Source organism: Terrapene carolina, unplaced genomic scaffold (assembly GCF_002925995.2).
Source record: "Terrapene carolina triunguis isolate 2854851 unplaced genomic scaffold, T_m_triunguis-2.0 Scaffold414, whole genome shotgun sequence".
In the NCBI taxonomy this organism is placed as follows: Eukaryota; Metazoa; Chordata; order Testudines; family Emydidae; genus Terrapene; species Terrapene triunguis.
Genome location: NW_020664765.1, coordinates 175,147 through 198,731, shown reverse-complemented (window position 1 = coordinate 198,731; position 23,585 = coordinate 175,147). Strand labels below are relative to the sequence as shown.

The window sequence follows — 23,585 nt, the reverse complement described above, 5'->3', positions numbered from 1 at the left end:
AACCTCCTCTCTATTCTTTTTTTTTCTTGAATTCCTACTGCCCTCAGTTCATTGCCAATGCACTTCGTTCTTGACCTGCAGCACCGGCTTCCCCTCCACCTTTGATGTTTCATCCAGCTTTTTGATCAATACACCTCAACCTTGACTTGTACCATCCTTTGCTGCCCCATAGAATTTAAAAATACATTTCAGTGATGACATATTGTACTCCTTTTTACTGAAGCTTGGGTTTCTCTCTGTCATAGCACTGTCAATTCACTTAATTGAAATGAGAAGTTTCTAGTTGTGTCTGGAACTTACCAGTCAGTGGAAAAAGCTGTACCATTCACCCACATCCACAATCTGTCGGTCTTCTCACGTGACAATCCTATCCAGTGAGAAGTTGTCAGGGGGCTTATAAAATCCTGTACAAAGACAAAGCCAGTTCATTCCTTTCCCTGCTCATTTCATGGATGTACGTACATCAGATATTTGCTCGTTTCACAACTGTATGGATATCAGGTACAGGGGTGTGGTTAACAGGTCCCTATGTCCTGAGGTAGCTTCATGGTTAGGACCCTACCAAATTCATGGCCATGAAAATGCGTCATAGACCATGAAATCTGGTCTCCCTGTCTTGAAATCTGTTTTTTTGTGTGCTTTTACCCTATACTATATAGATATCACAGGGTATATGAACGTTTCTCATACTGGGGGTCCTGACCCAAAAGGGAGCTGCAGGGGGGTCACAAAGTTATGTTAGGTGGGTCACGGTATTGCTGCCCTTACTTCTGCTCTGCTTTCAGAGCTAGGTGGCCAGAGAGTGGCGGTTGTTGGCCAGGCGCCCAGCTCTGAAGGCAGCACCGCGCCAGCAGCAGTGCAGAAGTAATGGTGGCAATACCATACCATGCCACCCTTACTTCTGCACTGCTGCATTCAGAGTTGGGGGTCAGGAGAATGGCGGCTGCTGACTGAGGGCCCAGCTCTGCAGGCAGCGGCTCAGAAGTAAGGGTGGCAATACCATACTATGCCATCTTTACTTCTGCTCAGCTGCTGGCAACGGCTCTGCCTTCAGAGCTTGGATCCCAGCCAGCAGTCGCCACTCTCCGGCTGCCCAGCTCTTAAGGCAGCGCTGCTGCCAGCAGCAGCACAGAAGTAAGGGTAGCAGTACCACAATCCTCCCTTACAATAACCTTGTGACCCCCTCCCCAACACACACACACACACACAACTCCTTTTTGGGTCAGGGCCCCTACAATTACACCACCATGTAATTTCAGACTTAAATAGCTATAATCATTAAATTTATGATTTTTAAAATCCTATGACCATGAAATTGACTGAAATGGACCGTGAATTTGGTAGGGCCCTACTCATGGTTGATCAACCCCATTAACCAACCTGATCACATTCTTCATTTCCTTCACAAGTGTTTGCTGTAGAAATTGTGACAACATTCTTTGTTGGTTAATCTCTATTCACTCTCTTGTCTAGAGGACAATACCTCCCCTAGATCACTTCTGAGACAGAGAAAAATGCCCAGAGTGATGTACAGGTTTTTCTTACACTACAGTAATAGATGTAGCTTGAATATGAAAAGTACTGGTGACATTGGGGTTTTGCCTTTCATCAGGTGCCTTTTAATTTAATTTATGGTTCAGTTATGGCTCTAATGCTGGGGAGAGAAGAGGAGGTGTGAAGTAATTAGCCTTCAAGAAAAAATAACATCATAAAGCAAGATACCAAATGAAGCCAAATCTCATTTTCCACAATCCTCTTTTCACTGACAAATCTTTTATTGGCTGTTTTGAATACGCAGCTCTCCAAAGAGAAAGATACTCTACCAGCTCTTCTTTGTTTTCTATAAGGAGGAGTCTGGAGCCAGGAGAAGAGCAGGCCTTTCGACTCTCCAGCCAAGGTTTGGATTCAGTAGAAAAGTGGTAACATTTCTCTCCATGGGGAAACCAATTTTCTGGGCAAAGAAACTTCCACCCTTAAAAAGAAATACAGTTTATGTTTCTTCTGTTGCTGTTACACTTGTCCTCCCTCCCCCATTTCCTCCACTTGACTGTTTCATCCATTTAATGTGCTTTGTCTGTATTAAGTTTGTCATCTCTCTCACATAGCGGCTATCTCTTATGGTGTGTTTTTACAACATCTAATATAACGGAGGCCTATACCTGATTGGGGCTGCTAGATGTTCTTTTATTAGAAGTATTAAGTTCAATTTGTAATAATAGATTTTCTCTTGTAGTTTGATTTTGAGTCAAGTGCATCACAAACCATCTTGAGATTCACAAGCATTGACACGGTTGTTTGTATTTTGATGCTGGCATGAGGACTCTTGTGCTATAGCAAATAAAGTAATTATTGCTATGCCAACATCACTTTCCTTTTATACACAAATCATGTTTGTTTGTTTTTCCCCTAGGGGAATTTTGTGTATTTTTTGGATTCTATACATCCAGTGCGAGTGCTATTGTAATTAATTGGCTGTTTCTTTGTTAGTAATTATTGAGCAGGATTCTTGCACAATGGGTAAAATTCAGTGAGGATCTGTAAGTGAGGCTTCTTCATGCAGAGTTAGACTCCATTTATCACTCACTTACTAATCTAAGCTGGTGAAACCTACATGCTGAGAAGCACCAGAGATGAGATGGAAAACATTGAAGTGGGAGGTTGACTAGTTTATCTTACAGCTTCTTAAAAGAGAACTGGTAGGTAAGACATCATGGGAAGAAAATCTGAAAGAACAGGGAGTTTAGGAAAGCTGGCAGTTTGTCAAAGAGACAATATTCAAAGGCACAAGAGCAAATTATTATGATGTGAAGGTATCACCAGTTCTTTCTATGGACTTTCAGGAGATCTCTGTTGCCCCCTGACTGGTTTTCTTTGGTATCTCCTAGAACTGGAAAGGACCTTGAAAGGTCATTGTGTCCAGCCCCCTGCCTTCACTAGCAGGACCAAGTACTGATTTTGCCCCAGATCCCTAAGTGGCCCCCTCAAGGATTGAACTCACAACCCTGGGTTTAGCAGGCCAGTGCTCAAACCACTGAGCTATCCCTCCCTCTGATCACAACAATGCTTGTCCCCTGGCTCTAATTAGGCTTAGTGCTCTGCTTCAGCCCCTGTGGGCTATGTTTCTGGAGACAGCCAGGTGCAGGGGTGTCACCCCTTTGCTGACTCAGGCCTTCCTCCCTCCCTTCCTTAGTTGAACTCTCTCTTTTTATAGCAGGCCCTGTTACCTCTATTGGTTGCAGTTGAGGGTCCCTGACTCAATGACTGGCAGTTGTGGCAGCTGCATGAGGGTGTGGCCAGGCTGCTTGCCTCTTGGCAGGAGAGGCTCCCCTCCCCCTTCTGCCTGTGCTCAATGTGGGGTTAGAGGCCAGTATGGCCCCATCAAGAGTGTTGGGATCCACTAGGCATAGCTACCAGGTAACTCGGGAGAGCGGAAGGCCAAAGTGTCAATGAAACTCTTTTGCTTTGGGCCTATCTGAAACCCCCAGACTCCATCTTGTGAACTCTCATCTACTTCTGTGCTAACTGCTTACATGTTAAAGTAGAAATGTATTGGTCAGTGTTTCTAGCAGATGGCTGCAGTTTCACTCACACTAGCAGAAATAATAGAGATAAGGAGGGAACAGAGAGATAGTTAGTTTGCAGCTGTTTTCCCATATATCCCCAAGGTATTTAGTGCAAAGGGTCAAGGAACGTACCGTGTTCTCCCTTCAAAATGACAAATGTATCCGCAACAGATGTCTCTTGTATCCCCTTCCCCAAAATAATATCTATTCTGTGTAACCTGTTATCTATCGGTTAGTATAATGACGCAAAACGACGAAGGCTAAGTTGTTTACTATTGGCTATAAAAAGGGCCTATGTCGCCCATGTAAGGTGTGTCTCTTCTGGCACGAGCCGAGGAGCGCCCTCTCAGCTGACTGACAAATAAAAAGAACCTGGTACCCGTCTTCTTGTCTCTCCGTGCCTCCTTGGTGTAATTAGGTAAGCTCCGGGGGGAAACGGGCCCTATTTGGCCAACAAGAGCTCTTTACCAAATTGAATATCAAGGAGGAATCCAACAAGAAGTGGAACGTGGACAATCTGTGAAGGATGAGTACAAAAGAATGGCACAAGCATGAAGGAACAAAATCAGAAACGGCAAGGCACCAAATGAGCAAATAGCAAGAGCCATACAAGTTAATAAAAAGTGTTTCTGTAAATGCATCAGGTGCTAGAGAAAAGTGAAGGAAAGTGCAGGTCCTTGACTTAGCACAAAGGACAGCTAATGACGAATTATATCAAGAAGGGTGAAGTGTTTAATGCCTTTAATAAATAGGTAATTGTACCAAATATTTAAATACAATTAATACTAACAGCAAGGGGGAAGAAACACAAGCCAAAACAGGAAAAGAACAGGATAAACAATAGTTAGATAAATGACATGTGTTCAAGTGAGCAGAGCCTGAGGAAATTCACCCTAGAGTACTTAAGGAACTAACTAAAGCAATCTCGGAACCATTAGGAAATATCTTTGAGACAACGTAGATTGATCAAGAAAAAATCATGCCAAACCAACTTAATTTCCTTCTTTGACATGGCTACAGATCTAGTGGATAGAAGGGAAGCTATACACATTATATATCTTGATTTTAGTAAGTCTTTTGACACAGTCCCACATGACATTATGATAAGCAAGCTAAGGTAATATAGTGTATATGAAATTATATACGGTGGGTACAAAACTGGTTGAAAGACCTTACTTAAAGATTAGTTACCAGGGTCCTGGGTCCAGTATATTCAATGTTTTCATTAGTGATGTAGATAATGGAGTAAAAAGCATGCTTATAAAATTTGTGGATAACACCAAGCTGGGAGGGGTTGTTAGCATGTTGGAGGTCAGGTTTAGTATGCAAAATGATCTTGACAAATTAGAGAATTGGTCTGAAATCAACAAGATGAAAATCACTAAAGAAAAGTGCAAAGTACTACACTTAGGAAAGAAAAATTAAATGTACAACTACAGAATGAAGAATAGCTAGCTAGGCAGTGATACTGCTGAAAAGGATCTGGAGTTTATAGTGGATCAAAAATTGAATATGAGACCCCAGCGTGATGGAGTTACAAAATAATTTTCATATAATTTTTGATGTATTAACATGTGTCATATGTAAGACATCAGAGGTAACTGTCCCTCTGTATTCAGCACTGGTGAGGCCTGAGCTTGAGTCCTGTGTCCATTTCTGGGTGCCACATTTAGGAAAGATATGGACATATTGGAGAGAGTCCAGAGGACAGCATCAAAAATGATAATATGACATATGAGGAAAGTTGACAAGACTGTGCATGCTTAGTGTAGAGAAGAGAAGCCTGAGAGGTGACAAGAAGTAATCAAGTTCATCTACAACAAGGGAGAATTTGGTTAGGGTTAGAGTTAGAAAGAAACTTTCCAAGTATAAGGATTTTTAAGCACTGCAATAGACTTACAAGGGAGGTTGTGGAATCCTCATCTTTGGAGGTTTTTAAAAACTGTTTACACAAACACCGGTCAGGGATGATCTAGGTATGTTTGGACCTGCCTCAGTGCAGGTGACTGGACTAAATGACCTCTTGAGGTCCTTCCCTGATCTACATTTCTGTGATTGTATTATTCCCTCCTGTTAACTGTTTTTTCTTCCTACCGTCCTCTCTGGTGGTCTTTCAACATGTGACTTAAACAGCTTAGCCTCCCTTATGTTCCCTTAAGACTCATTTCTGAGTTTTCCAGTGAATGTAAAATTTTGGTAAATAAAGATAAAAAGAATTGGAATCTAATTAACCAAAATGTCATACTTTGATATCCATCAGTGTTAGGAATTCGATATGAAATTATTTCAGTCTAAGTTACAGCATATAGGGAAAAAAATTGCCCTCCTGAAGCCAACTGACCTTTATCTTTCCTGTTCAAAACCTTTGGCAGATTTCCATTCTTAGCTTGGGTAATTTCCTGGTGCTGGCTGAGGTTATCCTGATATCTACATGGTACATGGGAGATCTGAAAAACTTAAAGCCAAAATAATAACAATATGATGTACCACTTAAAAGTAAATTGCAACAGTTCTACAAATCAATACATTATGCCTTATAGGGACACAAAGGACTAAGTTCTACCCGCAGTTAAGCCATTGTTGTATTATTAGAACAACATGTTATGTTATATGTAACATGTCAGATACTTTTTCTTGTTAAAAGTCATCTTAAAATTAACATTTTGAACTTAACCTCCCCCCCCAAAAAACCAAAACAAAAAACAAAAACAACAACAACAACAAACACCTTGTGGCTGAAAATCTTAACTCTCTAAAGAGTCACAGAATATAGCAATTGAAAACATCCTGATTTCCAACATCTGGGTTGAACACAGGTGATGTTTGCAGTGACCTCAAAGCAGAAAAATCCTATTTTCGAAGTTAGACTCCAACACAGAAAAATCAATACTTAGGAAGCAAGTGGTAAGTGAAAAGCCCTGGAATCTTTGCAAGGAAGACAAGGACACTTACACTATGGACAGGAAATTCAATGAAAGTATCAGCCCAGAGGAATGCTCACATCAGGGCTGTGTTTTGGCCTATGAGGCTGAAGCCAGGCGTTTAGACCCCAAATTCATGGTTCTGCAGGAGTCCACCAGAAAGTCTGTCCTGCATATTTGTTCTGGAGGACCCTCTGCCCCTTCTAGCTCTTGGGAGATATGGCAAGTTGGAGTTGTTATGCCAGAGGCTTCTCAGCTGTCATTGTCCCTGGATACTCTGCAAAGGGGGTCCCTGGTTTGGGTGTTTGTGGCGGGAGAGAATGTGACAGAATGCAGCTGGTGTCCATGCCAAGCCCACTAAAGCCATAATAAGGCATCTAAATAAGTGGCCTAATTTTCAGAGGAGCTAAGCATTGCAGCTCTTTACTGACTTACACCTCATGAGATTTACTCTCCAGCAGTTACACAAGGAGTACGCCAGCACAGAGCTTGTCTCTCAATATCTACTTTGCTCAAGCTTACCATTCGCAGCCAAGACCCCAACAGCTATGAGCAAAGCCAAACAGAAGATCCCCAAAATCCCTGCAATGAGCCTCCATGCGGGAGCTGGAGCAGAAGAATCTGAGAGAGAGACAGAGAGGGGAGAAGTACAGAATTGCAGAGGGAAATGCTTTTAAACCCCAAACGAGGCATATACTATTCGTGTTCTCTGTGTTAGTGAAATGCAGCTCAACCGCACACAAGTATTCATTCTCCCCCCTCTACCTTCACACATATTCAGCCGTGTCAGAACAAGTTGTCAGGGCTCTTGAACTATGGAATGAAAATTCTTGCCCTGTTCAAAGTTATACGGGTCAAGATACCCGGAGAGCAGGATCTAGCCTTAACAAAGCCTTAGTAAGGAGGCAGACTGTTTTACGTGGGACTTGATGGCAACAGAACTGTGTTCTGGGGTCCTAGCAGAACACCATAAAGGGATATTCCTTCCACCTTAGCACTTATATGGAGCTTTTCAACTGTAGCACTTAAGAAGGTAGGAAACTATTGACCCCATTTTACAGATGGGGAAATTGAAACAGAGAGAGGTGAAATGCTTTGCCCAGGCTTACCAAGGGAGTGAATAAATCCCTCCTCTCCTGGCTGCCAGTTAGAAGCCCTGTACAGTGGTCCAAACTGCTTCTATGCAGCAATTTGTGAAAGAGGGGAAGAATTATATTCATTCACTGTTAGTATCGTGTACACTCATTAAGGTGGGGTAACGATAAGGAGGCTCAGAACAAGGAGTTCTAGGAAGAATAAAAAGGGCTCCCTCTTCCCTCTTGGGAGTTCCACCATCAAGGGCACCTTAAAAAAAGCATTAAGGGCTCAGCTGTGCCTTTTAGGAACTGCCTTGTGTTGGGCCAGTGTGGAGCCCCCCAGCAGGAGGTCTGGTTGGGGATTGTGTCTCCTGAGGCACAGTCCCTCCCCGAGCTCTCAAGTGTGCAAAGGGAGAGCACTCACTGCACCATCGTATAGGATGGTGAAGCTGCTCCCCTGTGTTACCTAGTGGGGGGGGGGGCAGTAATGGTACTAGTCCATTGTGGGCCCTAAACAGGAATATTTTGTGCCCCTTAATTCTAAATCAGGAAAGTTTTTATAATAAAAAGTGAATGGGGGCCCCATGGAGCTGGTTGGGGCCCTAAACAATTGCTTAGTCTGCTTATGTCTAGTGCTGGGTCTGGGGAAAGGGGCTAGATAAGTCCATAGTTGTATTTCCCCCTCCGTCCACTTTGGGGTGGCCAATGCCTCTGTGCATTCTAGGAGGGAACAATCCCCGCAGCTGGGAAGAGAATATCTGGCCACTGCATTTGGGGGTAGAAGGCAGGGCATGCCTAGTACCCTCTGCTCCTCTCCCTGAAAACATTCATACAGGGGCTGAGAACAATCTGGCCCAGTTCCCTGTATTACATGGATGCATAGCTCTGCTCTGAATTTATTTTTAAGGCTTAATTTTATATTATAATATAAAGAATGTGCAAAGAAGCCAGCTTGATAATGCTTGTGGCATCTTAGCCCATCGAATGTCTTGATTTTGGGTATTTAAATCCCAAACCTTTATGTGCAGTTTTGCTTTTCATGTTCTCATACAGTTCAAGGAAGGTGTTAGACTATGGACAGTTAAATAGTAGTATGAGTGGAGTCAGCAGCTTATAGCATGCAGTACCTTTGCCTTGGGGGTTCGTAGTCTGTTGTCTCCTCTGCTGCTCAGAAGCATTATGGCATTTCAGTTCTGTGTAGGTCACCACCTCCTTGTTTATCTCTAGTGGGTTATAGCATAGAAATAGTGATTTTCATTCATTGAGCTGATAAAGGTGGACAGCTCTGATTACAATCTATAGAACTATAAAACTTTCACTGCAGGATGTAGGGCATGGCAGAACTTTGGTATTAAAAGGTTTTGTTCCAAAACACAATGGTCTGCAGTAGCCTGTCAGTGTACTGGGATCAACCAACTAACATCTGTGAATTCAGCATATGCATCTTATCACCTTGTTTCCAATATCTGACTCCTATTTAGCGTCTTAGCCAAAAGTGTTGTTACATTTAAAGTTGTTCAAGTGACTTATATAACCCTTTGCACATACACTATAATCAGAAAATTACAGTTACAAAGCTAAGCATTAAAAGTTATGGAAATATCCAGTTAAGATAATCTATCTGTTCAACTAACCTTGACTCATGCATTCTGCTAATGACAATCTTGAAATGTAAAATTTCACTTTACATACTTCAAAACAAATTGAACTGTGATCTACTAAGTATATTTATAAACTCATTAAACATGTCCAGTGCTATTTTCCTTGATTTAAAGCTTGGTTCTGCTCCCATTGAAGTCAATGGCTGTTTTACAATTGATTTCAGAGGAAACATGGCACTTGGCATTATGCTCTTTTAGATGGAGCCCATTTTTTTTTCTGTTTTTTAAAGAGTGTTTTTAAATGTCATCTTCTCAAAAACTAACTGCTCAACTTCTTGGATGCTCAGTGGAAATCCTCTGTAGCTCAGGAAATTCTCCGCTGGACAGGAATGATCTTAAGGCTCTGGGATGGTAAATAAATGTGGACAATTAAGGATCAGCCATGACTTCATGATATTGAAGGCAAAGCATAGAGAAAATGGTACTTTATTCGCATACGAATAGGTTTCAGAAAGGAGAGAATTCACACGTCACCTCCTTTAATACTCCAACCAGAAGGCATGACTTAAAGAGACCGTGTCTCCTTGAACACAGGGCAAATCAACAACATCCATTGACATGGAATGGTTTGCGATAACACAATCGCAGAATTGTGTTCCAGGGCTCCGAAGGTACGATAACTTTTGCTCCCCATGCCCAGAATACAGTGTAGCATTCCAGGGGCATTTCAGTGCCTGACAGATGTTAACAAATTACTAAAATAACTGTGCCTGACACTGAAGAAAAAGCTAATAATATAAGTAGATAAAGTCAGGTACAATAAGTACAGCTCAAGGAAGAGATTTAACATGGAAAATAAAATATCAGTAATAGCAGATATGTTCTCAGATGCTTACAAACATACCACACCTTTGTCCCTGGTGTTCTTTTGTCTCTTTTTCTTCTGCTGCTTGGAAGGAGTTTGAAATTTCAGGTCTACATAGGTCACTGCCTGCTCACTCATTTCTGGTGCATTCTGGGATAGAAAGATTGGATTCAGTAGACTGAGATGAAAAACGGATCTGATGGAAACTGATCCTTGTACTATGGAACCACAACAGCAATCGTCAGGATCTAATACAGAATAACTGAGGGTTTGGAAGAACCAACCCTCCTTCTCACTGCACAGGAATGTGGCACCTAGTTCTGAATGCGGGACACATTAATACACGCTGACAAACTAGAGAGATTCAGAAAAGAAAAGCAAACAATTAAATAAAACCTCATGGGGACAGATTTAGGAGTCTAAATGATAGAGCTACGATTTCATTTGCTCTGGCAGTAGAGAGAGGTTGGACACAATCTGGCTCCTAATGCTGGAGAACTCAATAGTTAGTGGCAGCGGTTAGCTCTGCCAGTATCAAAAGAGCCCCCAGTCAGACAATTTCTGGGTAATGCGGGAACTGGATTGTGGCCCCCTCCCTTGGCTGTCAGGAATGGCTGTTCTGGAGGAAATGCTTACAGCATATGTCATAAATGTGCAGTATTACAAGGGGTGCCCCTCTCTGCTCTCGCCTTAGGTTTCTAGAGGCTCTGGATATAATTCTCCACCTGTTTTATACAATTGACTTTAATGGGGATTGTGCACCTAAATCATTTAGGCACTTTTGTTAAAAATCCCACCTTTAGGTACCTAAATATGGATTTAGGAACAGAACTTTAGACCCCAGTGCCTCCAAGAACTGACACTTGATTGGTGCACCTCCTCCTTGAGTGATATCCTTTAGTACTATGCACATTGAGTTCCAGTACAGAGTCACGGGACCACATTATGCTCTGAGACAGCCCAGTGTACATCTGGCATAATTCCATGGGAATCACTGGTGTTACTCCAGATTTTCAGTCCAAAAGAGGTCAGAATGTGGCCTCATACTGCAGAGATAGAAGTGAAGATGTCAGTCCCATATCAATGTCATTTAATCCTTGAGGGGGCCACTTAGGGATCTGGGGCAAAACAAATAGTTGGGGATTGGTCCTGCTTTGAGTAGGGGGTTGGACTAGATGACCTCCTGCGGTCCCTTCCAACCCTGATATTCTATTCTATGATTCTATGATTTCATTCGTTGGGAGTCTGTAACAAGAATAATGCAGCAGACTGGAACGGTTAAGGGATCCCTGACTCTCACATGGCAGGGAAGAACAGGAATCAGGGTCCAGAAGGGTCACAGGAGAAAGGAGTCCTCTTTCCCATTGGCTGGTTGAGGCAGGGAAGCCTCTGGGGATTATGAGCAGTGTTTTCAGTTGTGTTATTTTTCTCATTTTTGTTTGATCTCATTTTTGTAAACAATAAAGAAGGGGATGAAAAGGGACTTGGGCCTGGAGATTGCTTCCCTTCTCTAGCTGGTGAAATAGAGCACCTCTCCCGCCCCCACCCCATGATCTATACAACAATCCTGCATTGAAAACAGACTGGGGATTATACTTTCATATGTTTATCGTAGGATTCTGTTTAGAGCTTTATCCAGTTTAATTTTAAATGTTTCTTGCAGAGGGATTTCCACCCCTTACCTTGGGAGACATTTCTGTCTTACCTCCCTCCCTTTACACCTAGCTCTACAACCTCAACCCTCCCCTCCCCCCCCCAAACAACCCATTTCCCTCTTTGACGCTGATACACTTTCAATATTTCTAAACAGTTATTGTGCATCCCCTTTTAGTCAGGGTTTGCACAAAGTTCATTATACACACTTAGCTCTTCCATTTTTTGTTTATAAGTCAATCCCTCCAGCCCCTTTAATATAGTGCATGTCTTTTCTCTGAATTCCTTTAAAACTTTCAATAACTTTCTGCCTTAAAAAAAAAAGAAAGTTTCTCTGAATCTTTGGATTAGGGACCATGGCCAAAATGTTCAAAAATGGGAGCTAAACATTAGGCTTCCAAGTCTATGTGTGGCTGCTTATTTAAGCAGCCAGATTTTCAAAAGTGCTGAGCACTCAGTAGTAACCATAGATTACAGAGGGGTTGATGGGTGCTCAACATTTTTTAACATATATCTATTTTCAGATGCCTAGATATTAATTTAGGAACCTAACTTTAGGCACCCAATTTTAAGAACATAAGACCATAAGAATGGCCATACTGGGTCAGACCAAAGGTCCATCTAACCCCGTATCTTGTCTTCCAACAGCGGCCAATGCCAGGTACTTCAGAGGGAATGAACAGAACAGGTAATCATCAAGTGATCCATCTCCTGTCACCCATTCCCAGCTTCTGGCAAACAGAGCAAGGTACACCATTCCTGCCCATCCTGGCTAATAGCCATTGATGGACCTATCCTCCATGATTTTTTTGAAAATCTTGGGCCAGCTCCATTATATTCTGTACAGACAGCTACACACTAGGTATTCAACAAATAAATAATAAAATACTAATAATAATGAGTGAAAATGGAAGTGCACAGAATTGAGTGTGGTATTCTAGGTACACTCTCATCAGAGCCATAGAGAGACAGTCCTGCAACACAGTACATCTAACTATGCACAAAATGTTATTTACCTTTTTGGAAACATAACACATTACAAGTACATGTTTAATCTGTTCTCCACTCTCACTCCTAGATTTCTTTCATCATTACTGGCTTCCATTTCTCCCTACCACTGAATAGCCATGTGTTGGATTATTACATCAGATGTTATAGTTTTAATATCATTTTCTGCTTATTTTGCTAAACTTTCCAGATTGGTTTGGGTTATCTATCTGATCTTGTTTGTGTTTGCAACAACCCTCCATTTAGCATCATCTGAGAATTACATGACATTAGTTTACATTACATTAACAGGCTATGTACTCCAGTTTCAAGACTATGAAGATGATAAATAACAAAGACCCTGACACTAAGCTCAGTCTATATCCATTTATCATTACACTTTTTTCACAGTACTTCAACCAGTTTTTAATTTAGTGATAATGTCCTTATCCAAGACTATTTGAAGTAATTTGCTAAGTAAGATTTCTTGAGAAACACTGTCAAATTCCTTACTAAAAATTAAGATATTAGATCTCTGGTCTTCCCCAGTTTATGATGATCTGTTAGATTTGCCATATACAATTAGATAGTCTACATGCTGCACCAGAGAAGCATAAAATACAGAAATGTAGAATTCTAATGCCTGTGATAATAAATTCTTTCACAGTCACTTAATACAAATAATAATAATGAAATGGTACTATATTTCATGCTGTCTCTTAAATTGTAATTAGAAGAAAAATATTGTACAGGAAGCAGACATATGTCTATTCGAGAATAACTAATTCCACTCATTTCTTGAATTATATCAAAGTAATAAACTATGCCTCTTACAACAACTACATGCTATAACAATGAAGGTCCCTGAAGAATGTGGAACTCATACCTTTGTAGCTCTTTGATAGGAGGCTGGCGTGCGGGAACTAGACCTTGAAGTGCCACAAATAGTTTTGTCCTTCATGAAAATCCCTTGGGGATGGAGAGAGAGACAGTTTGGTATCACCCTGTCACTGCCTTGTAAGGAGATGGACAACAGGAGCTGAGAGGGGAAGAATTATTCACACTGCACTAGCCAATCTGAAACTATACAGAAAGTTCTCATTCTGGTAGTTTGAAATGCGCTGCCCCCTCACAAAGCGCTCACAGGAACTTCTGTCTTTGTAGATTTACCTGTGAATTTAATCTTCTTAAGGTCACATAAATATTGAATTTATTAAACAAGGTTGTCTAAGCAACCAATGATCAGCTAGTGTCTCTGCACTTCTTAAAATATGGGGTGAGATTGTTCTGTCAGTTATTCTGGTGTAAACCCAGAGTAACTCCATTGAAGTGAATACATTCATTCCCTAGTTATACTGATATGAATGAGATCAGAGTCTAGCCTGTGGTCTCTGTGTTCAAGTTCCCTATTTGACTTACCAGGGAGGCAAGTGTAGCCCAGTGGAGAGCTGAGTGCTCTTCCTGGCTTTATCATGGAACTGTGGACCATGGCCAAGACATCTGGAAGAGGATGAAGCTATTTAGGTAAAGAACAATCCCCAGTGTTTGCCTGAAGCATAACTAGGGGTCTACCAAATTTGCAGCAGTGAAAATAACATCACAGACTTGAAATCTGGTGTCCCCTGGGAAATATGGTCTCCAGGCACTCAATTCTGAAGGCAAAACCATGCCACCCTTACTTCTCTGAAGAGGTTGGCAGGCAACGCTGCCTTCAGAGCCGGGTGTCTGGGAAGCAACCACTGCTCTCCTGCCACCCAGTTTTAGTGAGCACCGCTGCCAGCAGCACCGCAGAAGACTTTAAATGGCATTATGAGTGTCACAGTCATCCATCTGCTGACCAGACCGAGAGATTTGAGATGTGTGTTGCTTGCCTGGAGATAGAATTCAGGATGTGACAGAGTGTCTGCCGAGACTGATCAAGCCCTTGGACCGCTACCCCTTCCTACTTCTCCATGTGGGCACCATTGATACTGGCAAGAATGACCTTGAGAGGGTCACTGCAGGCTACGTGGCTCAGGGAAGAAGGATAAAGGAGTTTGAGGCACAAGTCGTGTTCTTGTCCATCCTCCCTGTTGAAGGAAAAGGCCTAGGTAGGGACCCTCAAATTGTGCAGGTAAATGCATGGTTACACAGGTGGTGTCGGAGAGAGGGCTTTGGATTTTTAGACCATGGGATGTTGTTCCGGGAAGAAGGATTGCTAGGAAGAGATGGTATCCACCTAATGAAGAGAGGGATGAGTATCTTTGTAGGCAGGATTGCTAACCAAGTGAGGAGAGTTTAAAACTAGGTTCGCCAGGGGACGATGACCTAAGCCCTGAGGTAAGTGGGGAAGTGGGATACAGGGAGGAAATACAAGGAGGGGGTGCAACGGGGGGGGGGCTCCTGATTCATATTGAGAAACAGGACAATCGGCTAGTTATCTTAGGCACATGTATATGAACGCAAGATGCCTGGGAAACAAGCAGGAAGAATTGGAAGTCCTGGCACAGTCAAAGAACTTTGATGTGACTGGAATAACAGATACCTGGTGGGATAGCTCACGTGACTGGAGCACTGTCATGGATGGGTATAAACTGTTTAGGAAGGACAGGCAGGGGAGGAAAGGTGGAGGAGTTGCACTGTATGTAAGAGAGCAGTATGATTGCTCAGAGCTCCAGTATGAAACTGGAGAAAAGCCTGTTGAGAGTCTTTGGGTTAAGTTTAGAAGCAAGAGCAACAAAGGTGATGTCATGGTGGGTGTTTGCTATAGACCACAGGATCAGAAGGATGAGGTAGACAAGGCTTTCTTCAGTCAATTAACTGAAGTTTCCAGAACACAGGCCCTGGTTCTAATGGGGGACTTCAATCACCCTGACATCTGCTGGGAGAGCAATACCGCAGTGCACAGACAGTCCAGGAAGTTTTTGTAGAGAGTTGGGGACAACTTCCTAGTGCAACTACTGGAAGAACCAACCAGGGGCCATTCTCCTCTTGACCTGCTGCTTATAAACAGGGAAGAATTGGTAGGGGAAATAGAATCGGGTGGCAACCTGGGAAGCATTAACCATGAGATGGAGATATAATAAAATGCCCCCTCCCAAGGGGTCCCCTGGGTAAGCACCAGTGTTGTATAGTGCTAACACTTTTATATGCCTTGGAAAGTATTTTGGGAAGGGTTGAAGGTGTGAGTGTGCAGTGGAAGATTCCTTTGCAGCTTACCAGAGGCCGAAGGGGGAGGAAGGGAGAAAGGAACGGGTAAACTCAATGATTTAGCTAGGCCCAAAGATAAGGAATGAAACTGCTGCCCAAGGCCAGCGCACACAAACAAGCCCTCTGCTGCCAAAGAGCCAGAAGCCTGTGTTTCAACCCCAGCCAGCCATGAGAAAGGAGAACTGAGCCAGACAGAACTGAAGGGGTTGCAAAATTTGTAAGATTGTGAAGGTCAGTGAGTTGAAAAACAACAGTCTTGCGACCCTGAAACCGTTTTTTTTTGGGGGGGGGGAACTAAGGGAGCTGCAGAAGGCCAGTTCGGACTGGTACCGAGAGTATGGGGGATGAGAGTCCCTGGACGAAAATGTCCCCGGAAGAACCCAGGGCTTAAAACCCTCCTGAGAGCTGAAGCAAGTCGGAGATTTACAGCAGACCCTAGACGACCTGTGCACAGGGCAGAACTCTCATCTACTCATCCCCCTCTTCTTCTTACGTTACACCCAGGCTTGGCCAGCCTTGGGTTGTGCGTGTGTAAGTATGAAAGTGAGTTAGGGCTTGAGCACTAACGCTTTCTTCCTCCCTTTGAGTGACATGGGGCGCGCCCACCATTCACCGCTGTTATTTGGTTAATAATGCTTTAAACTTAGTCACTTGGTGTGCTCCTTCAACTCCTCCCCTAAAGATTCTGCAGCCTCAGCCTGATCACCTGAAGCCCCAGGCAGATTGGTAACATAAATCTGTCACATTTTTGGTGGAGAAGTGCTGAGGGGGAGGGTCTGAGAGCGCACCAACTGTTCTAACTGGCTGTATTAACGAATTGTTTCGGCATGTTCAGGAAACGAATTATCATGATTGCGGACTCGGGAGTCCCGCAGTCATGGGCGATGGCATCCAAGATGGTTTCAAGGCTGGACACATGGGCATTAGGTAGCGCGGACACGGGAGTCCCGCTGCCTGTCCTGCTGGTGTCATGGGAGGCTGGTGGACTCGAGCCTCAGAAGGGGCGACAAAAAGGGACGGGACCCTGTTGCCTCTTTCAAAGGGGGGTGAGAACCTCTCCCAGCTGGAGAGGGCTGTCACCAAGATGGGACACGATCTCTGGGGTTCCGTGGCGGAGCTTCAGAAAAGTGTGCAAACTTGGCAGGATTTGTTAGACCTGTATGCTGAGTATGAAAGGCAGAAGGGTAAAAACTTGGGGACAGCTGTGGGATTGGTAAGGACTGCAGCGGCTATGTGGTATCAAATGTTGTCAGGGCAGAAAGAGGAGTTGGGGAAAAGGGAGGAGGTGTGTACCCGACAGCTAGTGGAAATTGAGCAACTGAAAGCACAAATTACTAACCAGGCGGCAACCCAAGCCTACGCCCAGGACAAGTTGCAGGCCTTGAGACAGGACTTCCAGGCAGAAAAAGTGGAACGCACCCGCCTGGAAGCACTGACTAAGCAAGTATCAGTCCTTCAGGGACTCATCAAAGGGTCCGAGGTTCGTAGGCAAGTTTGGCGCTCCCTCTGGGATCTGGGGGAGGATATGAGCTGGTGGGATGGGAAACCCACCATCCTTTTGGTGGAAAGGCTATTGGCCCTCTCTGCCAGGTGGGAGGAACGGGCTGCATGCATCCATGAAACCCAGGCCCACACGGCGGGAAATCAGCCACCCTCGCCCCGATCCATGGCAGCCGCCACCTCTTCCGCCCCCAAGGGGAAGTCTACTGCCAGTTCCCGCAGATTGGAGACCCCAGGGAGGGCTCTGATTAGGGCAGCCCCATTGTGGGCCGGGGTCCCACTGGCAGTATCCGGGGTAAGGTGACCTGGGACTCTAACCAAAACCCCAAAATCGCTGTTGTAGTCGCTAAGCACCCATGCATGGCCCTGTTAGACACTGGGGCCGGCATAAACATGTTAAATTTTACGTCTGTTGAGGGCAACCTGGGGCTCCCCACTCAGCTCTCGGCCTGCAATTCGGGGTCCTAGTTACTATTGTAGGGACTGTCGTATATGCCTCATTTACTATTGACCCTTCCTCTATGGAGATGGTAATTTTGGGAATGCCCTGAATGCTGGAACAGGGGCTTTGTTTTAACCCTTACAACCAAGGACGCACGTTTTGGCAGGAGCTGCGTATGACTCTGCCTCGGGACGAGGGGGAGGTTTGCCACCGCAGCAGTGGCGGCGCGAACCATGGTGGAGGAAGCATTTTGGAGACAGACGGTGCCAGGGGTGTAATAGGCATAAGACGGCACTGGTGGTGGTGCATTCCCCTATTCCCCTGCAACAACAATATACTTATTCCAAAGCAGTGGAGGAGGACATCGTGGGGGTGATTGCCGACTTAAATAAACAAGAAGTGCTCCAGACTACCCACATCCCCTTTAACAGCTTGGTCTTTCCGGTGCTGAAAGCGGGGGGTCAGGCTTGGCGCCTCACCGTAGATTACCAAAAAATAAACCAAGGCACTCCCATGGTGGCACTGGTGTTCGCCTCAATGCCCGAGGTCCTGCTCCATGTGCAGCCACGAAACATATGGTTTTCGGTTACTGATATGGCCAATTGCTTTTTTGCTTTGCCCCTCACCCAGTTCCAGTTTAGGGGAAAACAGTTCACCTTCACATGAGTCCCTGTGGGGTTCCACAACGTCCGCTCCATTGCCCACCATGTGGTGGCCATGCTGGATGAATTGCCTCCTGAGGTCCGTTGCCATGTCATTTTGTACGTGGATGACTTGATGGTGCATGGGGAAATGGAGTCCCAGGTGCAAGATACCACCCAAACAGTTCTAAAAAAGATTGAAGAGACTGGGTTCAAGGTGTCATTAAAAAAAGTGCAGTTGGTCCAGCGTTCAGTCATCTACTTGGGTATCACCATGGGGGAAAAGGGTAGACTAGTGAATGTGGCAAAGGTCTGCGCATTGTGTGAAATAAATAAACCCACCAATTTAATGCAATTGCATACATTTTGGGGGGCTTTAATTTTATTCGGAACCATATTCCTGACTTTGCCACCCTCACCCGCCCCTTATGGACGTTGCTCAAAAAGAGGGTGCGGTGGCACTGGGGGGGAACCACAAAAAACTGCTTTTGAGGTATTGAAGTGAGCTGCCTTGCGAGCCCCAGCCCTCGCTTTCCCAGACACCTCCAAGCCTTTCTACCTTCGGCTGTCGTGTTCTGGAGGCACTGGGTGCCATCCTCCTCCAGAAAAATGCGGAGAGCCGGCTGATCCCAGTTCCCTATGATTCTCGAGTGCTGCAACAGCTGGAAGTAAAATATAGCCCCTGTGAAAAGGAATGCTTGGTGGCAGTATGGGCCGTGCAGGCTTTTCAGGCATACACCAAAGGGGCACCAATAATATTGCAAACTCCACACACACCCCTAAAATATATTTTAACAGGGTCCAAAATGAATTCGGTCTCGAACACCCATTTGGCACAGTGGACTCTGTTTCTCATCCAAAGGGAGGTGGCATCAGAGACTCTGCAGTCCCTAGACCTTCTCAATTCGACTCTGGTGGAGCGGGGCGCCAAGCATTACTGCAAGGTAGTAAAACGAGAGCGAACAGCTGCCCGAGAATGGGAACCCCCTCTCAATCCTCCAAGACCCAGCCTAGGCTAATCATTTATGGTTTACAAATAGCTCCTTCTTTTTCCATCAAGGGAATCAGTATGTTCAGTGGGAAACCCTGAATGTGGGGGAAGTGAGCCTCACCAGGAACCTGGTGCATGTTTCAGCACAAAATGCCGAGATAGAGGCAGTGCTCCAGGTTCTGAAATATGAAAGTCAGTTGGGGGAAAACTTCATGGTATATCTAGTGGCTAACAATAAGTATGTGCTACAGGGGGTATCAACATACATGTTCTATTAAAAAAATAATTAAAATACGGCAAACCGTAAGCCCATCAAACACCAAAAAAAGTAGCAAATAATAATAATTATTATATAGAGCATGAAAGGGGGAAATCTACATTACTTGGGTAAAATTGCATGCCCATAAGGACAACAAACTGTTCCATAAATGGAATGGGCGAGTGAATAAAATAACTCAATTTCATTCAAGTGAGGTAGCGGCATTGGTCACAGGACTAGCCACCGCCGAGCAGGAGAAAATTGTCCAGGAATTACACGAGTGGGCACATAAGGGAGTGGAGGAAACTCTGTTCAAAGTCAGGCAGGTGGCACAATGGCCAAAACAAAGACAGATGGTGCAAAGAATTGTCAAGGAATGTCTTCAGTGTGCCCAGGTAAAACGAGGCGCTCAGCTCCCCATTTTACAGAGGCAAAGAACCCAAGGGGTGTGGCACCATCTGCAAATGAATTTTATTAATTTGCTTCCAATAACAAAGGAAGGGTATAAATATCTCCTGGTGGTAATTGATGTGTTCTCGGCCTGGACCGAAACTTTCCCCACCCAGGTCAACACAGCAGTCGTAGCAGCTAAGAGGCTCTATAAGGAACTCTTCTGCCGGTATGGCACACCCCGGATAATTGGCTCTGACTGGGGGGAGCCTTCATGGGAAAGGCTCTTAAATCCTTACTTGCTGCCCTAAATATCAAACAACAAATCCACATCAGTTATCGGCCACAGAGGCAGCGGCACTGTGGAAAGGCAGAACCAGGATCTTAAAAATGCCCTCCATAAAATGTGCTCAGCCTCGGGAATGGATTGGCCCCGAAATCTGCCTACTATTTTGGCTGCTTTACGCAATTCCAACCACTTAGGCACCGGGTATACCTCCATCACATCCTTTTTGGTTGTCCAATGATGTGGGATAATCTTTGGGAATGGGAGGGGAATTTACTCGCCAATTCGCCAGACAGTCGGTATATTGCACAATTTAAAAAAAGGCTATGTAAAACCTGCAAGGCCGAAAGGCCGCTTTAAATTTAAAAAATGCCAAGCATAACAAAATCATCATTAAAAACTTCCAAAAATGGCAAATTAAAAACAAGGTAATGTTGCAAAAGCTGGGAAAGGTGGCCCACACTCCGGACACCAAGTGGGTGGGTTCGTTCCCCATTGTGAATCGCATCTCCCCAGTAGTGTACCAGCTTCAGCTACCAGGCTAACTAAAATGAGCACATTCCAATCAGCTCAAAACATATGCTTCTCCCTAGGTTTCTGGTCATGGTGTCGTGGGCCTCGGTTGTGGACCTGCCATCTGCCTGGACTATCTGGGTTTCCATATGCTCATAAAATTATTTAAATAATTATAATTATAAAAAAATACATACCTCCAAAGGCTCTCCCTGGTTCGAACTGCTAATGGGGCCCAAGCCACAGTGTGGTGTAAGGCTGGAGGGGAGGGGCCGTCGGGGCAGTACATAGTCAGGATAGACACAGTAGGGCCACAGCAAAATACCTGGTGGGTGGCCCCGGACCTCCCCTGGACCCCAGAGGGACAAACCCTGTTCCTCATGTGGTGGCCTGAAGCGGAATAAAAGGCCTTTTGGCGAGCAATAGCAATTACTGATCCCTGAATGCAATATCGTTGTTGTGACCTCCTAAACCAGGCAAACAACATCCATGACAAAAGCCAGGAAGGGCTGTAACATAACAACTAATGACTTAAAGAGTTGGTGTATGTGCCTCATTTTCCCCAATAGGTGCATTCACGTTGTTCTCTATCTTTCCCTTTTGCTTTGTTAACAGGACAGGCAGTAATAGTGAAAGCCCAGGGACATCCCGAACAGGAGTGGTGGGACCGCTCTTGCTGCTTCAGGTCTGCAGAATCCTTCATTGTAATATGATGTATGTATGGTGGCATATTTTTATGGGACTCCTTGGGTTTCCAATGCTTCTGTTCTCCTTTGTTAATTTTACCATTATCCAAAATTAGCCATGGTAAAAAAAAAAAGGTTTATTATCCATTGGCAGGGGGACAGTTGCGGCACGTCATCCTGGGAATGTGGCACCGCATATTACCTGGGTGTTTTTCCAGGTCCCCTGGCCCTGCGTATCCCTCCCCAATTGGGTCCCAAACAGGGTTAACCCCAAAGAACTCCATACCCCGTGAGGCAGCACCACCCGGGACAACGCCGCATCCTATCTCCATCTAAACCCCCCTCCCAAAGAGTTTATTTCCACCTGGGAACAATGGCCCCTACCTTTGAAGGAGGAAGATCTCTATTCGTACTGCCAACACTTATGGTTCCACTGAAAGGAAGAAACCTGGGAGCAATGGCTCAAGTGGACCACCGATGGGAAGGTACATGGGGAGGTTTTCAACGTCACAGAAAAGTTCAACATGCCATCAGAGTCAGTGCTCCACATTGACAGCTGGCACTGGGGTGTGGTTGCGGTATTGGCACCGGATGGTGTAGGGTTCAACCCAAGTCCAGTAGTTCCAAATGTTGGTATATTACTCATATCACCCACTCATCCACACACACGTCCCGCCAGTGTGGGGAGGTAAATATCACATGCCTTGAACAATTTCCAACATCCCTTTCAAATTGTAACCTCCTTTGCTTAGTTCCCAGACTTCAGGGAATGGTCCTAGGGAAGCACCTCCACATCTCCCCCACCAGCAGTGGTGGCAAATTTTACCAAATGTGAGGCAGCCACTCAACGCTGGATCCTCCTCAATGCCACCTTGGGAGCTTTAGACATTTACTTGCCTCTAACATGCTATCAGGTCCCAGCCTTCCTTCCCAATTGTACCGGGGGGGCCACCCTCCAACTTTCCCTCCTTATGCAGGCATTGTCCCCCCCCAAAAAGCACACCTTGGTGAGCTCCTTGTGGAATGGGGCCAATTCAGCAGTTAGCATCTGGAATATTCAGCAAGGGGCCATAAAAAACGAGCAGTTGGGACAGTTAAAAAAGGGGGCTGGTCACGAGTGCAGATCTCACCAACCTTACAGTGGCCACCTCCGCCCTCAAACATACTGCTGAATTAGCCCTCCACACGTGGAACACCTTGCGGGAACTAATTGAGGCCATAATTAAAGCCGGGGACCAACTAGCTTGGGAATCTGTGTGCTCCCAGCTCCAACAATATTTAACCCAACAAGTCCGTAACATCCAGAAAGACGTGCTCCATAAATCCTGGCCTGGGGAAATCCATTCCCACTCAGGGATTCCCTGGGAGCAATGGCCTTTTCGCTATTCCTGGAGGCTCACTGACTGGAAGTGCACCAGCATAGCCTGCTCCTTCATGGCCTTTGGTCCCATAACAGGAGTGTGGGCCCCTGCTATAAAAATCCAACCAGGCCTTTGGAAAGGCTGCCTCTGGGACTGGGTGGTCCATCGCGACGTGTAGAATGTGGCTCCCCCCAATGAAATGGCTAAGTGGTATGTGCTGACTGCATCCCCTGACTATCAGCACATATGGATTGCAGAGGGTAACACCTGGAAGCTATGGCCTATGGAGCCCCCTCAAATAATGTGTAAAAAAAGGGCAATGCCAGGCCGCTTTTATGAGGTGGGTCAACAAATCTGCTGGGAAGGGGAGGCATCGGGATACATTCCCACTAAGGCACATTTATTTACCAATTCCTCTGCGTGTGTTTGAAGGACCACCTACCCCAGGGTGCCCCTCGACTTGCTGTTACAATCTCAAGAGCTAAATTTTTCAGTGCATTGGCCCGCTGTTATTCAAAGTATTATTAATGTTTCTAATTATATTGTGTTTAATTTTTCATAAATTATACCCAATGTTTTTCTCCCATAGGCGCACACCCGGGAGCAACTTACCATGTTCCAGACAGATGCCTCCTCCTTTACAGTGTTGCAGCACACATTC

The 23,585-nt window shown here is 44.7% G+C and overlaps 1 pseudogene; it reads right to left on the bottom strand.

Moving 5' to 3' along the window:
• Window positions 1-13,627, bottom strand: part of LOC112101679 — a 14,556-nt pseudogene extending 929 nt beyond the window's left edge.
• Between the last annotated feature and the right edge of the window lie 9,958 nt (window positions 13,628-23,585).